The following is a 17389-nucleotide window of genomic DNA, read 5'->3' on the forward strand; positions in this document are numbered from 1 at the left end:
AGATTTAGAGGCGTATGAGGAGGAAGGATCCCTGCATTTCTTCTTCCTTTGTCCTTTATCCTGCCTCCACCTTCATGGGCTGTACAGTGTGCTCAGAGTGTGTTGAATATACAGTCTTCATCACTGCATGCTTTCGCTATATGTTAACAACATCTGCGCAGATGCCACATTAGGCCTGATTTCCAAAGCATTTTTCAATGGGATTTTTCTCATTGAAAAACGCTTTTGTCAATCAGGTTCATTGTTTCTTCACAGCCAAAATATCCAGGGCATACGTTCTCATATCCCCAGCTCTGCTCCTGCACCACTCCTGACAGGATCCAGGACCTGCCTTGCCATGCTGTAAGAGGAGGGGCCGCACAAACCCACTTCCCCCTCACATGAGCGCCAGACTGTTCCGCACCTATGTATTCCTGAGTCCCACTGCCTCCACGACCCCACAGCAGTGCAAGATGTAGCCTGCAGGCCTGCATGGGACCAACACCTAGATCCTATCTAAGCCCACATGTCATACCACGGGTTGGTGCTGGCCAGGGTGTCCCGAAAGAGCGCACTCATGAAGAGAGTGTTAATGTTCTCTGTCATGAGACATGGCATTTGTATCTACTAATCTGGGAGTGGAGAAGGTAAATATGCTCCATCAGTAGGGAGATAAAGGGGGTCTAGTGAGAACAATTGCTTCATTTTTGGTTCCTGAAATGAGGCATTTGCTTCAAAAGCAAGTACTGTGACGAGTAAGAAAGACATGGCGTTATTTGCCTTATACTCTATGCACTCTACTGGAAATAGGTTATTGTGCGTTTACTGGATGTGAATTCCCATTTGTGTGCAATAAACCTGAACCCCACATTTGAATATTGTGATGGCTCCTATGCCCAGCTGATAACTTTATTAGAAGAAGCGTGATGCCAAAGACATGTGAGCTATATCTATTTTTCACACACGGAGCAATCTGTATTACTGTGATGATTATCTCTAGTTGACTGATCCTAGAGGAGGCGCTTTCATCCCTTTGTGGAATGTGTCCCTTAAGATGATGAAAGAACATGTGTATTGCTGCCCTTTGCCTAACATGTCAGATTGCCCAATGAAAAGGTAACAAGAGAAACGTCGCAGCAGGTGGTGGATATAGAAAATAGCGTGGAAATGCTTAATGTTATTCCTCTGTTAAACGTGGTTCACCCCACAGAGTGAGAAAAACATATAAATTGCACGCCATAGCAGCACGCAACAAACAGCGAGAGTAGCTGCGCTTCATATGCTCTGGGAATATTAATTAGGCCTCTACGAGGAGCAGAAAAACATAATGACCTGCTGTGCATTCAAAGTGACAAAATAATTGAGCAAAATACGCTCCTGGAACATGACAACCATCTTAAACAGGAATGACTAAGTCGTAAATGACAAAAAGATTATTAGCAGAGAATTGTGTCTTCATAAAATATAGAAAGTGGGATAAAATGAGTTGCTAGACTACTGTCCAGATGGAGTTAAGAGTTGACCATCTCTCGGGGGATTGGGGGCGAATCATTTTAATACAAACAAGATGTGTAAGGAAAGCCACAGCTAGTGAGGGCACATGCACCGAACATTAACATAACAAGTGAGTGTTTACTTTTGTGTGAAGAGAGTCCATTCCTTTGTCAGGGTGCATGAGGAAATACAACATAAAGTGGTCTCTGGGGTAAAATGGACAAAGGCGAGCTCACTACTCCTGTATAGCAGTGGCTGCAGCGCTGGCGTTCTCCCTCTCCTATTAACAGTGGCTGGAGGCTTCATGAAGGAAGCTAGCGTGTCAGCCTCCTTCACAGCCTGCACGCTTGCGCTCATGTACTCGCAGCAGTCCTGCTTGATTTCACTTTATTTAACACGGCACATGCACTCTTTGAGAGATGCTGTACAAACAGCAACAGTGGTACGTTAGAGCAAAGGTATACACATACCCGAAATCTATTCAACGCAATCGGATTCCTCCGTTTCAGAGTAAAGACATGTGTTACCTGCTTTCAAGACAATTCATGGAAACAGAAGTCTTACATTTAATTTAACCTCAAATATATTGGGTTGGAAACATTGGGCTTATTTTGGTTTGCCACTGTAATAGCACAGAGAGAACGCCTAACTTTACATTTCCATATACGTCTTCCGTGCTTGATTCGTTTTGGTGTTAGGTGTCATTCCAGCATGGGAATGCAGGTGGACTACAGTTTCCCTGTCGGTTTAAACCCAGAAATTAAGGAATGATAAATTCCCCCTGCAATGCTGTGCATGCCCGACTGCATTCCCAAGGTTTCCTATGTAAAGCACCAAAGTATGTGACTCCAGAGGAACCCACATCATGTCTTCCTGTGCAAAGGTCGCATGAGGTTGCAAATGCTCAGGTGTGTGTGACGATGAGCAGCTGAGGTGACAGGATCATACATTTCGATCCGTGCCCTGCTTCCCTTCACAAAGATATCAGAATCGCACAGTGGGTAAAACAGCAATGCAAACACGTGTAATTTCAACACCATTGCGAGATTTAAGTTCCCTTCCAAGAGTGATTGTCTGCACATGTGAGCTGAAAGAAGCGTTGTACTTCAATTCATCCAAAACAAGCAACAGAGGTCGTGTGCACCTCAATGGATAATGTTGCTCTTATTGCAATTGAAACAAGAAGGTCATGAGCTTATTTTAAACATTACGCTTATGTGAATTCATATGACCCAGTATGTCCTGTTGTTTTTATAATGTATGTTTCTAACCAAAGTAGCAATCAGATCACAAAGTTTACTTGCGCACCCTTCTTTTTCCCTTAAGGCGAAGCAGTTCCTAAACTGAATTGGAGATGTTGGATTAAATTATTAGAGAAACTGAGAAAGCGGATTAAATTAACTTTGAATCAAAGTCCCTCCGAGGGTTCTGTCTATACATTTAATTGCAATAATGGATTAAGGAGCAGAGAAGTAAACAACGTTCACAGTAGAGACTACACTGGCAGTATTAACGCATTCGCAAAAATACATTAGCGTGGTATTTGCACTAGTGCTAATGTGGTTTAGAATACGCAGACACCATGTGCTTATGCAATCCATCAATGGGTGTGAGTTATAACCAGAGTCGGTTGCCGTTGTGAGTAATATTCAAGTGACATATCCCCCCCCCCCCTGCTTGTCCTTTACACTCAAGACTTAGCCATTAACCGGTGGTCCCATAGGCTACATGTAAACATTTTGGTGACAGACATTTCTAGGTCTGTGCTCACTGCCTTTGGAATGCTCTACCTCTTCATATTCATTAGTGTGAGTCCTTGATTTCCCTTCATGGATTTAAAAGCTCCCTTAATTTGTTAACTTCGCCACATCTAACGATAGCTATCATACAGATTGTGACTGTGCCCAGGTGCTATTTAGTTTGCCCTGTGTGCGATACAAATACATCAAATCAAATCAAAATCAATCAAGCATTTGGATTATTAACATCTTGATAAGTGGTACTGCATTTTTGTAGTAAGGGCTGACATTTTTACAAGGGACTTTTTCTCTCTGCATTGACTCATCCAGACAACCATTTCTATCGATAAAACGAGCGATACTTCCAAATGCCGTTCTCAAGTAAAATATATCTTTTGGAGAGTTTGGGGTTATTGAAGGCATCTATAGGAGGCTTATTGTTATTGTAAGGTGAAGCCAAACAAGGCAATCACAGTAAACAGGGCATTAGCTACTACCTTGAGGAGGACATGTAAATGTAGCAGATGAGGGAATTCCTATGACTGTGTGTTCCTCGTGATCAGCCTGTATGATGAGCAATGACTAGTCTCAATAGACAACTGGAATAGTGGTAAGGAGGAGCACAAGGTGGGAAGGGATTATGAGACATAAGACACAGAAGCAAGGATAACGTGGGGTGCCTCACCTGCAATGTAGAGTAGATAATGTGGACTTGGGCTAGACTAACATGCCTGAGGTATTTGTAGGGCAATAGTATGGTCTGGGATTGATTGATATTTATTTATTTATTTTTATTTATTTATTTATTTCTAAAGGTGAGAGGAATTGACTATGTTAGGGTCAATTCTCCGAAATTTGCTAATTCCTCTCTACCTTAGAGACCCCCAGCACCTTTGCTGGATTTTGAGGACTTAAATGTTTTTACCTAGAGAGAGTGACACCCTCTTTCCCACTCTCTCATGTATTTTTTGCAATGACTTCAGTAATGTGTTTCTTTTGGCTGTGGAGTCTGACAAACTCCATAGGCATCCTCCTTACATTGTGTCACACAGCACCTTCAGTGCAGTGGCACAGGGAGGTCTATCAGATTTCCCAAAGGTTTAAATACCTTCTCTTGGATAAACAACTGTTTCTAAGAGCAGCAAAGTGAAATTGACTTTACTTACATTGTAACCTTCTAGACCCAGCACACAATGGGCCTCATTACTACTGTGGCAGTCACGGTATGAACGGTGCCGGTAAGGGACTGGCACTGTTCATACCAGGCTGCCACATTATGAGTTCCGCAGCGGAACCCGCTCTGTACACCTGGCCAGACCAGATGTGCAGAGCGGCACCCGCTAGTAGAACAGGATGCTAACAACGGACCAGTCAATAACGGGTACGTTGTTAGCATCCTCCCTATTCCCATTGAGCCCTATGGGGGCTACATGGGAATGGGGACATACCGGGTCCGGGTCCCGAAAATGGGATTTACCGGGCCTGAAAATGTTGGAATGGCCTGGTAAATCCCATTTTTCGGGACCCGGACTCGAGTTTGGGGGTAGCCATGCCGCTATAAACGGCATGGCTACCTCCAAACTTGAAATGAGGCCCACTATTTTACCACAGAGTGTTGGAGGGGTTACTTAGTATCCCCTTTGTCTAGTTTTTCATGTAACATTTTTATGTTATCCTACCTTGATGAAAGGCTGGTGGCAGTGGTTTACATTTAACTACCATGGTGTGCTTTTATCGTGGGCTGCGTTCGCCACTGCAGTAAAGCACCCAAGGGTGCAATTTTTGTCAAAATGGCCCTGGGCTTCTTTTATCACCATTTCTTTGTAGAAAGGTCCTTCTTGAGATTTACTCTGAGCGCAAAACCAGGTTTGGTCCCTTTGTTAATTTTGTCTTTGCCAGTATTCAAGACTGAAGCCAGACTCTGGCACCAGTATGTCTGGAAGGGGCAGGAAATGAGGGAGGTGCCGGAAACCCACTGTGCCTAATCCCCTTGGTTACAGCAATACACCCAAAGGTGATTGGCTGGCTGGCTGTCCGGCAAAGACAGCCACCCTGCTGTTTAACTGGCAGCTAGGCTGGAATGAATGGGAGAAACCTGCATAAAAGCCGTTGCTTTTTCGCTTGGAAGGCAGAGTCAACCACTGGACGAAGGAATCCAAAGAAGAACTTGGAAGAGATGCCTGCTGCAACTCCTGGAACGTTGGTTTGCCCGGTGAAACCCTGCTGCTGTGCCAAAGCTCCTGTTAGGCAGAATCATATGTAGTACCCTTTGGGAACACCACACACAATTAAGACTACAAGTGCAAGTACAAATTCACCTTTGGTACAAGCCCGTACTACACAGTAAAGTGGTAGCGATGGCTGAGCAGCCAGACTTATCTGAAGATTAAAGTGAGCAGTATCAATAGTTACACAAAGGACAGCAATTACTATGGTTCAAACAAACACTGACTCAAGGTTTCTGAGTAAAATAATATACATTTATTTACACATCAGTTGTATAACATTTCACTAAGTGAAGCAGCAGAAAAATCACTCTCTTAATATACTACACAACTCCCAATCAATTCTGGACAATTTAGGCTCAAAATGAAGTGTGAGCCAAATGGCACTCCAGCAATTTAAAAGGGAGGGAAAGATTAAGGTTATACAAAATTAAGCAGTACCAACAAGTAAGTAGGCAGGGCAATCTAGAAAATGCTGGATACAATGAGGATTCAAATCAATAGGCCTGGGCCAATGTTAATGGTTCAGAGTCTTTGCAGAGGCACACAGTTCAGAGTAGTTTGCGGTTAAGTCTTTGCCAAGAGTTCGAAACAAAGTTGGTCAGAAGAAAAGTTACTTAAAAGAGTATAGAAGGACAAGCCCTCAGATTGGCGAAAGATTTCAAACACTTTCACTGCGGTCAGACGGAACGAACAACCGGGTTTGAACAGTACCTTAAATGAAGAAGAAGGCTGTAGCTGAGGCAGAAGTTCCTGGCAGGTCCTGCAGGCTCACGGTTCCTGAATTGACTGTCGGACTAACACGAAGGAGAAAGACTGAAGGGTCCTGCACTGCCCAGGGAAGAAACCAGCAGCAGAGCAAAGCAACAAAAAGGTGTGCTCCTTAAAACCCAAACAGGGTCTGAGCCTCCTGGCTATCCGGTTTACTGCAGCGATGCACAACAAATTCGACCCGGGGAGGGAGGCCTTGCTTGGTGTTTGGTGTTTGGTGAACTGGTTGGTCCCACCAGCTCATTGGAAGAAGATTCCTTGCAGATCTTCTCTGCCGTCAAAGTTTGGAGATTCAGAACCGCAGCAGGGCTTCACCGGGAGGTTTAGTCGTGGTAGTGGTCCTCTTCTTTCAGCTTCTCTTTAGTTCTCTCCATCCAGTGGCGAATCTGCCTTCCTAGTCCCAGAGACCTGCTTTTTATGCAGTTTTCCCCCATTCACACAGCCTAGCTGTCAATCACGTAGCAGGGTGGCTGTCCTGGCAGGACAGTCACCACAGGCAATCATACAGAGTGTGACATGGGTCTCCAAGGAGACCCTGTGCAGGGAGTCTCAAACCCCTCCCTCACATCCTGTCCCCCTCAGAAATTCAGGCGCTTAAGGAGGGCTTCTGTGCAGAAGCCCACCAAAGGAAGGCAAAGGAACCAAACCTGGTTTAGCGTGCAAAGTAAAACACGAGAAAGTCCTTTACAAAAAGAAATGGTGAATAAACCCAGTTGGAACCAAATAAAAGTACATGGGGTCCAGCGGATTTAAGTTTGCGGCTACTAACTTAGCCTAAAACAGTACCAAGGCTATTTAAATAAACCATGGTAGGAAAAATATGGTAGATACCACTGGCACCAGCCAAATCTTAAAGAAAGGGGAACAGCATAATGTTCCATGAGAGAAAGACAATAAGGGATAACTATTAACCCTTTCCAGTACTCTATGTAAGATAGGTTGTACTGGGTCTGTGAATTTAAAAAGACTAATACAGTGAGTGGCAACTTTACATGTTCTGGGAGACAGTAGTCAGTCCCAGAAAATGGAGTTTGAAGTGGGAATTCTGAAAAAGACAACTGTGTCTCTGCACTAAAGGTTCTGTGTGACACACAGTAAAAAGATGATGCCTATGGAGTAGGTGAGGCTCCACAGCCTATGAACACAGAAATGTAAAACACACACAGCAAACACATGTAAGAGTGGGAAAAAAGGCCTGCACTCTTACCAGGTGAAAATAATAAATCCTGGAAATCCAGCAAAGCTGCTGGGGGACTCAGTAAGTAAGGGCAATTAGCTATCTGGAGAATTCTCCCTAACAGCTCCGAATTTGTCTCGACTAGAGAAGCCAGCAAGGACGTTTTCTGTCCTTGAATTAGTGGGACCAATTAATTCTAAAGTAAGCCACCAGTACATCCTCTCGAAACTGGTTGTAGTTCCACTGCAGTTGCTGCTGGAACCGAAGAGCCAGAGAGAGGAACACCAGATTGTGTGCATTGCTTTTAAGTTGGTCAAGAGCCTCAGGAAGATCCTCCGGATTCCCAGGAGGCAGGACTGACCAAGCCTGAGCCACCTCACCAGAGTGCTGGACCCCAGATGCAAGGAAAACCCATCTCAACAGCCAAGAGTCTGCAGTGGTGCTATTTGCTGAGATGCGAGGAACTTAAACCGCGAAGTGCCACTGAATAGAAGTTGGTCCTTTTCTGCCACCAACCATCCCGTTGCATTGCAGTGCAGGAGTCTTCCTGACGTCCTCCCTCTTGTCCCAACAAATGAGGCCCAGGAACACAGGATCTGCGGTGCTGCACAGGAACAGAAGCAGTCTAAGATAAATTACCTCTTGTTGTGTAACCTCATAAACAGTTTGTTTTATCATTTTCAAACAGTTTGTGTGGTCATCGACATGTTTCGGTCACTTTCGACAAAAATTACTGTCCTTTTCTTCCTAGGACCTTCCTCAGGATTTAAGGCAAAATCAACCACACAAACTGTTTGAAAAATATAAAACAAACTGTATATGACACTATGAATAAGGACTGGGTCAGAGAAAATAAATGCTGAATAGTGATTTGTGAATATTGGTATATGATAAAATTGTTGTTACACCACGTGTAGTTGGCCATTATGGTTTTATGTATGAAAATATGAACGAGGGATTGAGAGTTTAGATGCCTGAGTTGTGAAAGATTTTTATTTTTTTCCTGTAAAAATGAAAATGTTGTTTTAAAGGAAACATACAGATAGATGTTTAATTGTGATTTATTTAATAAAATGTGTATTGATTTAGACAGTATATTGTGTCATTTCGATCCACTGGTCCAACCCCCTTCTTTTGTTTGCCATGTATTTTACCTGAAGGACCATCGTGTTGCAGGTATATCCCCTCTTGTTTAGATGTTTGAGTAAGCCTTCTTCAGAAGGGGCAACATAATAGTAACACACAAATATACTAAAAAATGTGCACTCTTAGTTTCTCTTAATCAGCAAGTACCCATTTAGAATGGCACAAAGACACTTCCTACACCCTGGGGTGACTTAAATAGCTAGGACACTGCGGACATCAATATATCAATGTTCCATTCAGGTTAATACTTAGGAGTATGTCAAAGAAAAACGGTTATTAGAATAAAACAAGAGATCTCACAAATATTCTGAAGCAGGTTAGTACTTTTGGTAACCCCCAATACAAAGTAAGTTAACCTCTTCCTGGAAGGAAGACAAAACACACAGTCAGAGGGAAGAAGAGTCATTCTGTAAATCAGGCCAGGCCAAAGTCAATTGGACAAAAGTTTAGGTGAGCTGAAGCAATTCTTGTAGGTAGGTAAACGTCTTGCACAATGTTTTAGAAGAATTCAAAGTATGGCCACAAGCAAATTAGGATTTTGAGGTAAATAAGCTGTTAGCAACTCTACAGAAGCAACCAAGACAAATCTCCACTGAGATAACTGAAGCAGATCACCGCGAGACCAGGAGACTCCATGGACACTCACCAGAGAGTAAGGGATGTCACCCTCTACCATTGCTGAACTTAAGAATTTAAATTCCAACCATCTGGGAACACGCTAACCCTACATTTGCCTTGAGAAAGACCTCAAATGTTGAAACGCGTGTCGGCACTAATGGAATAAATGTATATCACATACTCTGTACCACATATGAAGTTTTAGCAAAGAATATGTTGGTCACAAGAGTGACAACCAATGTGTGAATTACTGAAGGAAAAATAAATCAACAAATGTTGCAAACACCTAACGTGTGTGGAAATTGATACTCATTGGATACTAAGGAACCACTGTCCAGTGCCTAATTTCAAGTTTTTGGATCTCTGTAACCCAGAACAACCCCTCCACTGAGAACAAGTGAGGATATTTGAGGTCTAGGTTCTGTCCATAATATTTTCCTTAAAATGGAGGATTTTAAGAATGGAGGATCAGATTTTCCAAAAGGTGAAGTAGAATGCTGCACATTAGAGCTCCGGTCAAGAGCATTGCAGATTTTTGGCAACATCCTGAGAATGACTGCCTTTGATTGTGGGATTTTTTGAAGGGAGGAATATCCAGTATAACTTGATGAATGCTTTTAAGACTTGATACGTCAGGAAGTTTTGAACACAATGTCACCATTTCTCGAGGTTCAACCCTTTCTGCCCTTCTCAAGGTTGTGACTTGGAAAAGTAAACCCACAAGCAATTTCATGACCCCAAAGTGAGGAGGGATTCGAGTAGAGCTGGAATGAGAGAAAGGGGTAGTCAAGGTAAAAAGTAAAGAGGCTTAAGGTATAGACAGGGTGTTTCAAATAAATATACATTTTATCCTTCTAAAAACATAAAAATGCTACAAGAGTGAGAAGTTCCAGCATTGTAAAACCGTAAACAGGATCCAGCACTGACTCCGATAAGGTAACAACCTTGAGAGTCCACGTTCACTAGGGGTTTCGGGGGGCAAAATGACTAAACCTTTGCAACCGTAAACATTAACAAGTGGTACCCACGGTATAACCACATACATATAACAAGGTGGCACTGGCACCTCTCAGGGACCGTATATTTTGAGAAACCTCAATGTATATATTTAAATAGATTGTGGAAGCAAAGAAAAATAATGCTCTTTGGCTCCCGAAGTTCTATTTTGGTTCTGTGACCAATACTAACATCACTTTTCAGTCACTCTGTTTGGCTTTCATTCACACCTTTGCTTATTCTTCAACTCTGTTGTGCAGGTTTAGGCAACAAGTTTATCATTGTTATTCATCGGAGGTTGATAATAACAAACACATTTTTCTTTACATTTTAAAAGTTATTCAGGTTACAACGTTACCACTAAGCAGTATACATAGCAGTATACATTAGTGCTTGTACTGAAGGTCTGTTAGTCCATGCTGGTATGTTTGCTACACTATACCATGACCTCATTACATGTACACCAGTAATAGCAAAAAGTTATTGCAACAGCATTAGTACCATTTCTATTATTCTTGCACATTACAGGTAATAAATGATGGGTGGTAATTCCCCCTGTGTTAATTATGCCAAAGGTATTAGCACAGAAGTATTACGACACAAACTAGCACTAATTCCTCCGCTGCTAATAGCATCAGTGGAATTAGCAGCCAAATACAGAACACAAATCCTCTGTATTACAAGATGAAATACCACCGAAACACTGGCAAAAATGTGCAGCAATTTCACCAAAAACACATTGCAGTTTCATCCACCCAAGTGGTGGAAGTAAATGCGTCCAGGTGATGGAAATTAACCCATAGTGGCACCCGATCGGCCCTGCAACAGAATGCAATAGCCATAGCACTCAAACATTGTGCAGTCACAAGCAATAACAAACTCCAAAACCTCCTGCTGTTAATTAATCTGCAGAGGCGTGTTCAACAGCAGCGTTCTCACACAGTGTCCGGGCAAAGGCAGAGGCTATGTTGCCTAAGGAGAATGGCCCTTCACAGTACCAGGACATCACCCTGGGCACTTACTAGTGGGCAGCTCAACACACTGTAGTAATTCCACCACTGTTGAAGCTTGTGTCAGTGCTGCATTTCTTTTTGCCACAGGTACTTTCCAGCACACTATTAGCATCTTGAAAAACGTGTCTTAGCCCAAGATTCCCATAGTGCTTGGTCAACTAGTTGAAAAACTCATGCAGAATACACCCCATCACATCTCCCTGCCCATCCATCCATCATAGGTAAATGTGACAAAGGCAAGATTCTATTCAGCTTTCCACTTTCCAAATGCCAATGCAGCGCTGAACTGCATACATGTCATGTTGGTGCCCCCCACCCCCCATGTGTCAGAAGAGGTCTACCAGAACAGGAAACAACTTAATTCCCTAAATGTACAGGTGACCTGTGATACCAACCTGACCGTCGTGAGCCACTGTTCTGCCCTTTTCCCATGTTCCACCCATGATGTCATGGTCCAGAAGAACAGTACACTACCTTTATACATGGCTACCTAGAGTGGGTCTATGGACTTGGATCCTGATTAGGTAGAAACAAAGACAAACAACTCAAACAGGGCTCACACGTGAGAAGGGTAGGAATGGCTGGTGGGGTGTTCACCTATGTAAAGCAAATGTAATGCCTGCTCTGACCTAGTTCTGTGCATGGCACACCAAACAACATAAGAAGTGGGGATTGTAGTCCAGTAGCCATTAGAAGTGCAAAACAGGCATGAGAGCGCCTGTGCGATTGGGACAAGCCGGTCTGTGGCGGTCTCTTCAAAAGCCTTGCATCTAACTCGGCTTCTGCTTTCGTGTTCTGTAACACGTATTTTGTTTCTTGCACTTGCTACATTGTGTCTAAATTGATTTTACCTTTGTAGTATGTCACTTGAAAATAGGTGTTAAGTATTTTATTATTGCAACTGATAGAAAGTGGAATTTAATTGTGCTTTGAATCAATATTCTTTTAGGTGGAACTTAGCAGGAAGGAGCCCATCTGGCTTCCTCTGTGTCCGTTTCGTGTAGAAACTGCTGCACTTTGAAAATTTCTAATTAGTACTCTTTTGAGCATCTGAACTACAAATTAGTGCAAAACAGGTGCGAGAGCGCGGTCCATGAAGGTCAGAGAAGGAGGTTTGGACTTGTTTGGTTATCCCGGCCACTTCTTTAGCCATATGGGAATCACAGAGGTTTTGCAGGCTATTAACTTTGCAAGAGCTAGATTGGAAGCCAATAGTCTCAGAATGTCCTTAAGAAGGTGGGTCCCTACCAGTATGATTGGATTGAGGATGTTGCTGCCTGTATCTCAAATGACTAGGATCTCTTGTTTTAGCACTAGCGCGAGTGACTCGAGCCCCTTGCAGTCTCCACTGATTTATATGCTCCAGGTGACTTGTATCCCACAGCTCTTAATGTGGTGGATCCCTCAGACAATAAGGGTACGGCATGGGACTTTAGTGGTATAAGCACTCAGGAATGCAGAACCCTTCTATTATACAGCAATTAGACTTAGAGAAGTATAATGAAACTGCTGGTGCAATTTATGAGGCCGAGCCCATTCTGGCCGTCCCTTTGAGCCACCCTGTGGAGAAAGTTAAACAGTCCACCTGTGCATTAAACATTGTTCTATTGAAAACTAGATTGTTAATCAAACATGCCCTAGAAGTGGAGACCTATATTCTGGAATGCAAGATTGATATCTGTGCACACCCAGAAACGTGGGGGTTTGATACAGCTGGCCCTTCTCTAGGGTTAGCTATCCCAGATGGTTATTGCATACTGCGGCAAGACAGATTGGAATGGATGGATGGGAGTAGCCCTTATTTTTAAATTAAATTTGAAAATCTGGGAGGTTAAGACTCAAGGTCTACCTGGTTCTCAATTAAAACTAGTTAAAATTGGTTTTAGTGCTGAATCCACAAACAACTTGTTACTGGTATACAGAGGTCCTGTTCTAAGGGTAGACTTTCCAGATCTGTTGAGTAATCTCTTGGTATCGTTTCTGAAACCTAATACTAAATTTGTAATTATGGGTGATCTCAATTTCTGGCTTGGATGTGATACGGATTCTACAGCCATTGCACTTGAAGACACACTGGGCTTTCTTGGGTTTCGGCAAATGGTTAAAGATCCTACGCACATCAAGGGACATACGTTGGATTGGGTTACTTCTCATAATATCAATATTAGTGATCTTGAAGTTCTCCCCTGCCCATGGTCAGATCATTTTGAATGCACTTTCTGGTTAATTTTGAAGTGAGTGCAAGAAATAAAGGGAAAGCCTATGTTTGTATACTAGTAAGAAATCTTAAGAAATGTACACCTGAGGCGTTACAACCGTGGATTTCCACCCTGGTTCCAGAGGGTTTAAAAGCTGTATCTGTGCAATATATGACCTATCTTTTTCTTAATTCTTTGCGGGATATGACCGATACTTTACCCACCTTAAAAAGAAAACAGTTCTTGGATGGTCAGAAATCTAATGGGTGGTTTAATGCTGACCTACAGAAGCTTAAATCAATCAAGATAAAACATTTTAATGCTTGGAGAAAAAGTCAGGATAACACTAGCTTGGAAACGTATAAAAAATCACCCACAATCTATAAAATTGCAATTGTGTCTGCTAAAAAAAAAGATGCTCACTGACATAATCTCTAATTCGAGATCAGAAAGCAGAGCATTGTTTCAGATTTTAAAAGAACAGGCATCTCCTAATGGACTGATTAAGGATCCCCTTTTGAAAGATAATGCCTGGTGTGCTTCAATCCAGGACGCCATGTTGGGCAAACTAGATAACATTTAAAAAGGTCTGAAGGCCAAGAAAATGACCTCAAACAATTTGACAGAGGTTGGCAATTTAGAGATTTTGGGTGAGAATGTCTCGCAGCAAAGCTTTAACCTTTCTCCTATTTCAGAGATTGGCCTAGCAAGGGTAATCTCGCAGTTTAAATCCACTAGATGTAAGGGGGACCCATGCTCATCTATGATAATTAAAACATGCTCACACATTTTAATTGCTGCCCTGTGCACATTTGTGGAAAATTACATCCCAGAGGGGATAAGAAAATCTGTGTTACTCCCCTTTTAAAGAAACCAGGTCTTTGCCTAAATATAGCGCCAAATTATAGGCCTATTACGAATACCCCATTTCTTTGGAAAATATTGGATCGTGTGGCTTATGGTCAAATATCCTCCCATTTAATCAGCATCAGATCCTGGATACATTTCAATCAGGCTTTAGACAATGTCATGGGACTGGAACAGCGCTCCTTGATTTGAAATCTAAGCTACTTGAGGCCATGCATAATGGCCAAGCCTCGCTCCTTATGCTGTTGGATCTCTCTGCGGTCTTCGCCCTAGTGGATCATTCCACTTCGATCTCTAGGTTGAAGGATGTGGCCAAATATTCAGATAATGCCACTCAGTGGATAGCTTCATCCCTGAGTGATAGACAGTACAGAGAATTTAGTGGGGAAGCTGAGGAAAGGCCAGTAACCTTAGCATATGGGGTGCCTCAGGGAGAGTGTGTCTTCCCATCCCTTTATAATATTGTCACAGTGTTTTTTTCTTGTTTTACTGGAGTAGAATGGCATAACATTTGCCAATTGTGCAGATGACACAGAATGTGCCATCCCGCTAACAGGCTTACACTTCGGGGATGAATGCAATATCAACAATATCTATGATATCATTCAAACTTGGATGGCACAGAATGGCTTGGCGCTAAACAAGCAAAAGACTAAACTTATGGTGGTAGGGACACAGAAGAAGATTCTGAAGCTATGTCTACTTTATGAATAGTTTTCCATCGCAGAATGTAAGATCGAGGTTAAAAAGGAAGTTAAATCCCTAGGAGTAATACTGGATCAGAACGTTGACATGAAGGCACAGGTCAGTAGTGTTGTTGCTTCAACCATGAATTATATAAAACTACTGATTCACCCAGGGGCGTAGGAGACATTAAAATTCTGGTGGGGGGGGGAGGGGCAAGGCATAACCTGGGGACAATACTACTGAAACAATCCACTCAAGCCATAAAAAAAAAAAACTGTAGGTCAGAGTGTTGCATTCCTCAAGCGTCCATAAACATGCATGTTGTAAAACGCCAAATTATACCAGTTTTGCAAACAAAGTTGCACTCTAATTTAAAGGTTGCTCACCAACTGCAAAATCGGATATGTAAATGCATTTTGGGTGGCTGATCAAGGCCCAAAGCATGGCCAAATACCCAAGCCCTGTGACCAATGTCCATGACTACAAGATGTGGACACTTCAGGTAGCTTCCGTGGGGGGCAGTTTAAGTGGCCACTGGCTATGACTTGGTGGTGGCAGGCACACAACAGAAAGCCATCCCAGTGGTCAATATAGAAATGTTTGGGTGATGGAAGATGAACTGGGCAATGGCCTATGCCACTCGCAATGTCCAGTGGCTACTCCAGGTGGCTTTGGATGACATGTGTCCATGGCAAGTGTCGGGAGGGGAGAAGGGCCAAGAGGATTGTGCTGTAGGCCATGTCCAATGGTCACTCTCGGTGGCTTGGGTGGCCAGAGCCATGGCCAAATACCATTCTCCATGCATTCTGCCAAAGGCAATTATGAGTGGGTACTGTTCATATGATAGCTATTACAGAATGCCTCAAGAACACACCAACTCTTGAAGACCATTCAGGGGGTTTATTTGTAAATTAGTAAATGGCCTCACTAAAGGCTGTCTCTCTTTTTGTCTCTCTCTCTTTCATAAATAGCACGTGCCATTCCCTCCCTAACCGAGGCATCCCTCAACTCCATGTCTGTCACTAGAAATTGGTATCCCCTGCTATCTAATGGTGACAAATTGACAGGGATTGCCTAAAGGCAAATGCCTTTGTTTCTAACTCCCTCTGGGAACAATTTCAATGGTCCCTAATCCAAGTGCTGCAAAGTGGTATAACGTCTGCATTGGTGCCTTCAGACACTCAGGTGCCACTTCGTCCTTTCCTTCCATGCCCTGATAATTTCTCCCTATCTCTGTCACTCTCTCTTTCTTCCTCCTTCTCTCTCCCCACTATTCCACCCACCATCTCTCCCTCACACTTTATTTTTTCCAATGACCCTCTCATCTCTACCTACCTCCAACCTCAATCTTGCTCTCCACTACCCTATCTCCTCACCTCTGCTGTACCCCAGCCCACACCAGTGGTGCACCCCTTTCCACACCACTATAGAACCCCTCTCCACACTACTACACCCCTCTTCAAAATACTACACCCCTCTCCAGAGTACTACACCCCTCTTCACCTGGGTGCTAAAGGAACAATTTATACATTAGAGTCAGGAATGCGCTTGTGGCTGTCCAAAGCATTATGAGCCGCTGCACAGTCCTCAAGAAATATGCAGGCCATCTTAGTGTCTTAAAATGGTGCGAGGAAAAGAGCACCTCCTCTGCACTTTTAATTTGCGCCACTTTATGAAAATCTGGCCCAAAGTCTTTTGAGGTCAGAGATTTCAACACTTATTTTTACTTAAAAAGACACGGAAGAAAGCTGAGATTTATCTTTTCTTCATCAATAACACATTGTTATTCATTCTGCATACAGAACTCTATGCAATAAAGTTAAATGGAAAAAAAATATAGAAGTTTATTCAGTGAACATACAATATTGCAAAGTGTTTCTATTGAAAGAAACATGCCAAAGGCTAATCCCATTAATAGACAAAGTGCATAAATGAAATATATCATGCTAGCAGAAAAATGTAGTTATACGAGGTACTGTTTTCTGTTTGGGCTAAATTAAAAAAATGTATAAACGTTTTTTAGACATCCAGAAAAGCAATTTAAATTGTGAGAGAACAATGTATATTGTTATATGGTTTATTTATACAGCACTTTTACTGAAGCGCTGTACAGAGAACATATTTAACATACAATTATCACCCAACCGTAGATGGTACTCACTTATTGTCAACCTCGGAAGAATTAAATGCAGAGTTGGCCTTGCCGGGATTCAAACCTGCAAATCACACTCCGATTGCATCAGCAAGCGCTCAACCAGCTGAGCCATTTATGTGGACACCACAGTCTAAACTATACAGTCACTGCACAGAAGCCCCTTGTCTAACACCCCCTCCTTTACCCTTAACACAGATAGTAGGATGAAACTGTCAGGGAGCAGATGGATACCCTGTTTTTTTTGGGAACGACACAGTGACTTAACCTGTGGTTCTACTCTAAGATGCACTTAAAAATGAAAACCGCCATCAGTTACCGATGCTG

Source organism: Ambystoma mexicanum, chromosome 2q, assembly GCF_040938575.1.
Source record: "Ambystoma mexicanum isolate Mex_15411 chromosome 2q, UKY_AmexF1_1, whole genome shotgun sequence".
Lineage (NCBI taxonomy): Eukaryota > Metazoa > Chordata > Amphibia > Caudata > Ambystomatidae > Ambystoma > Ambystoma mexicanum.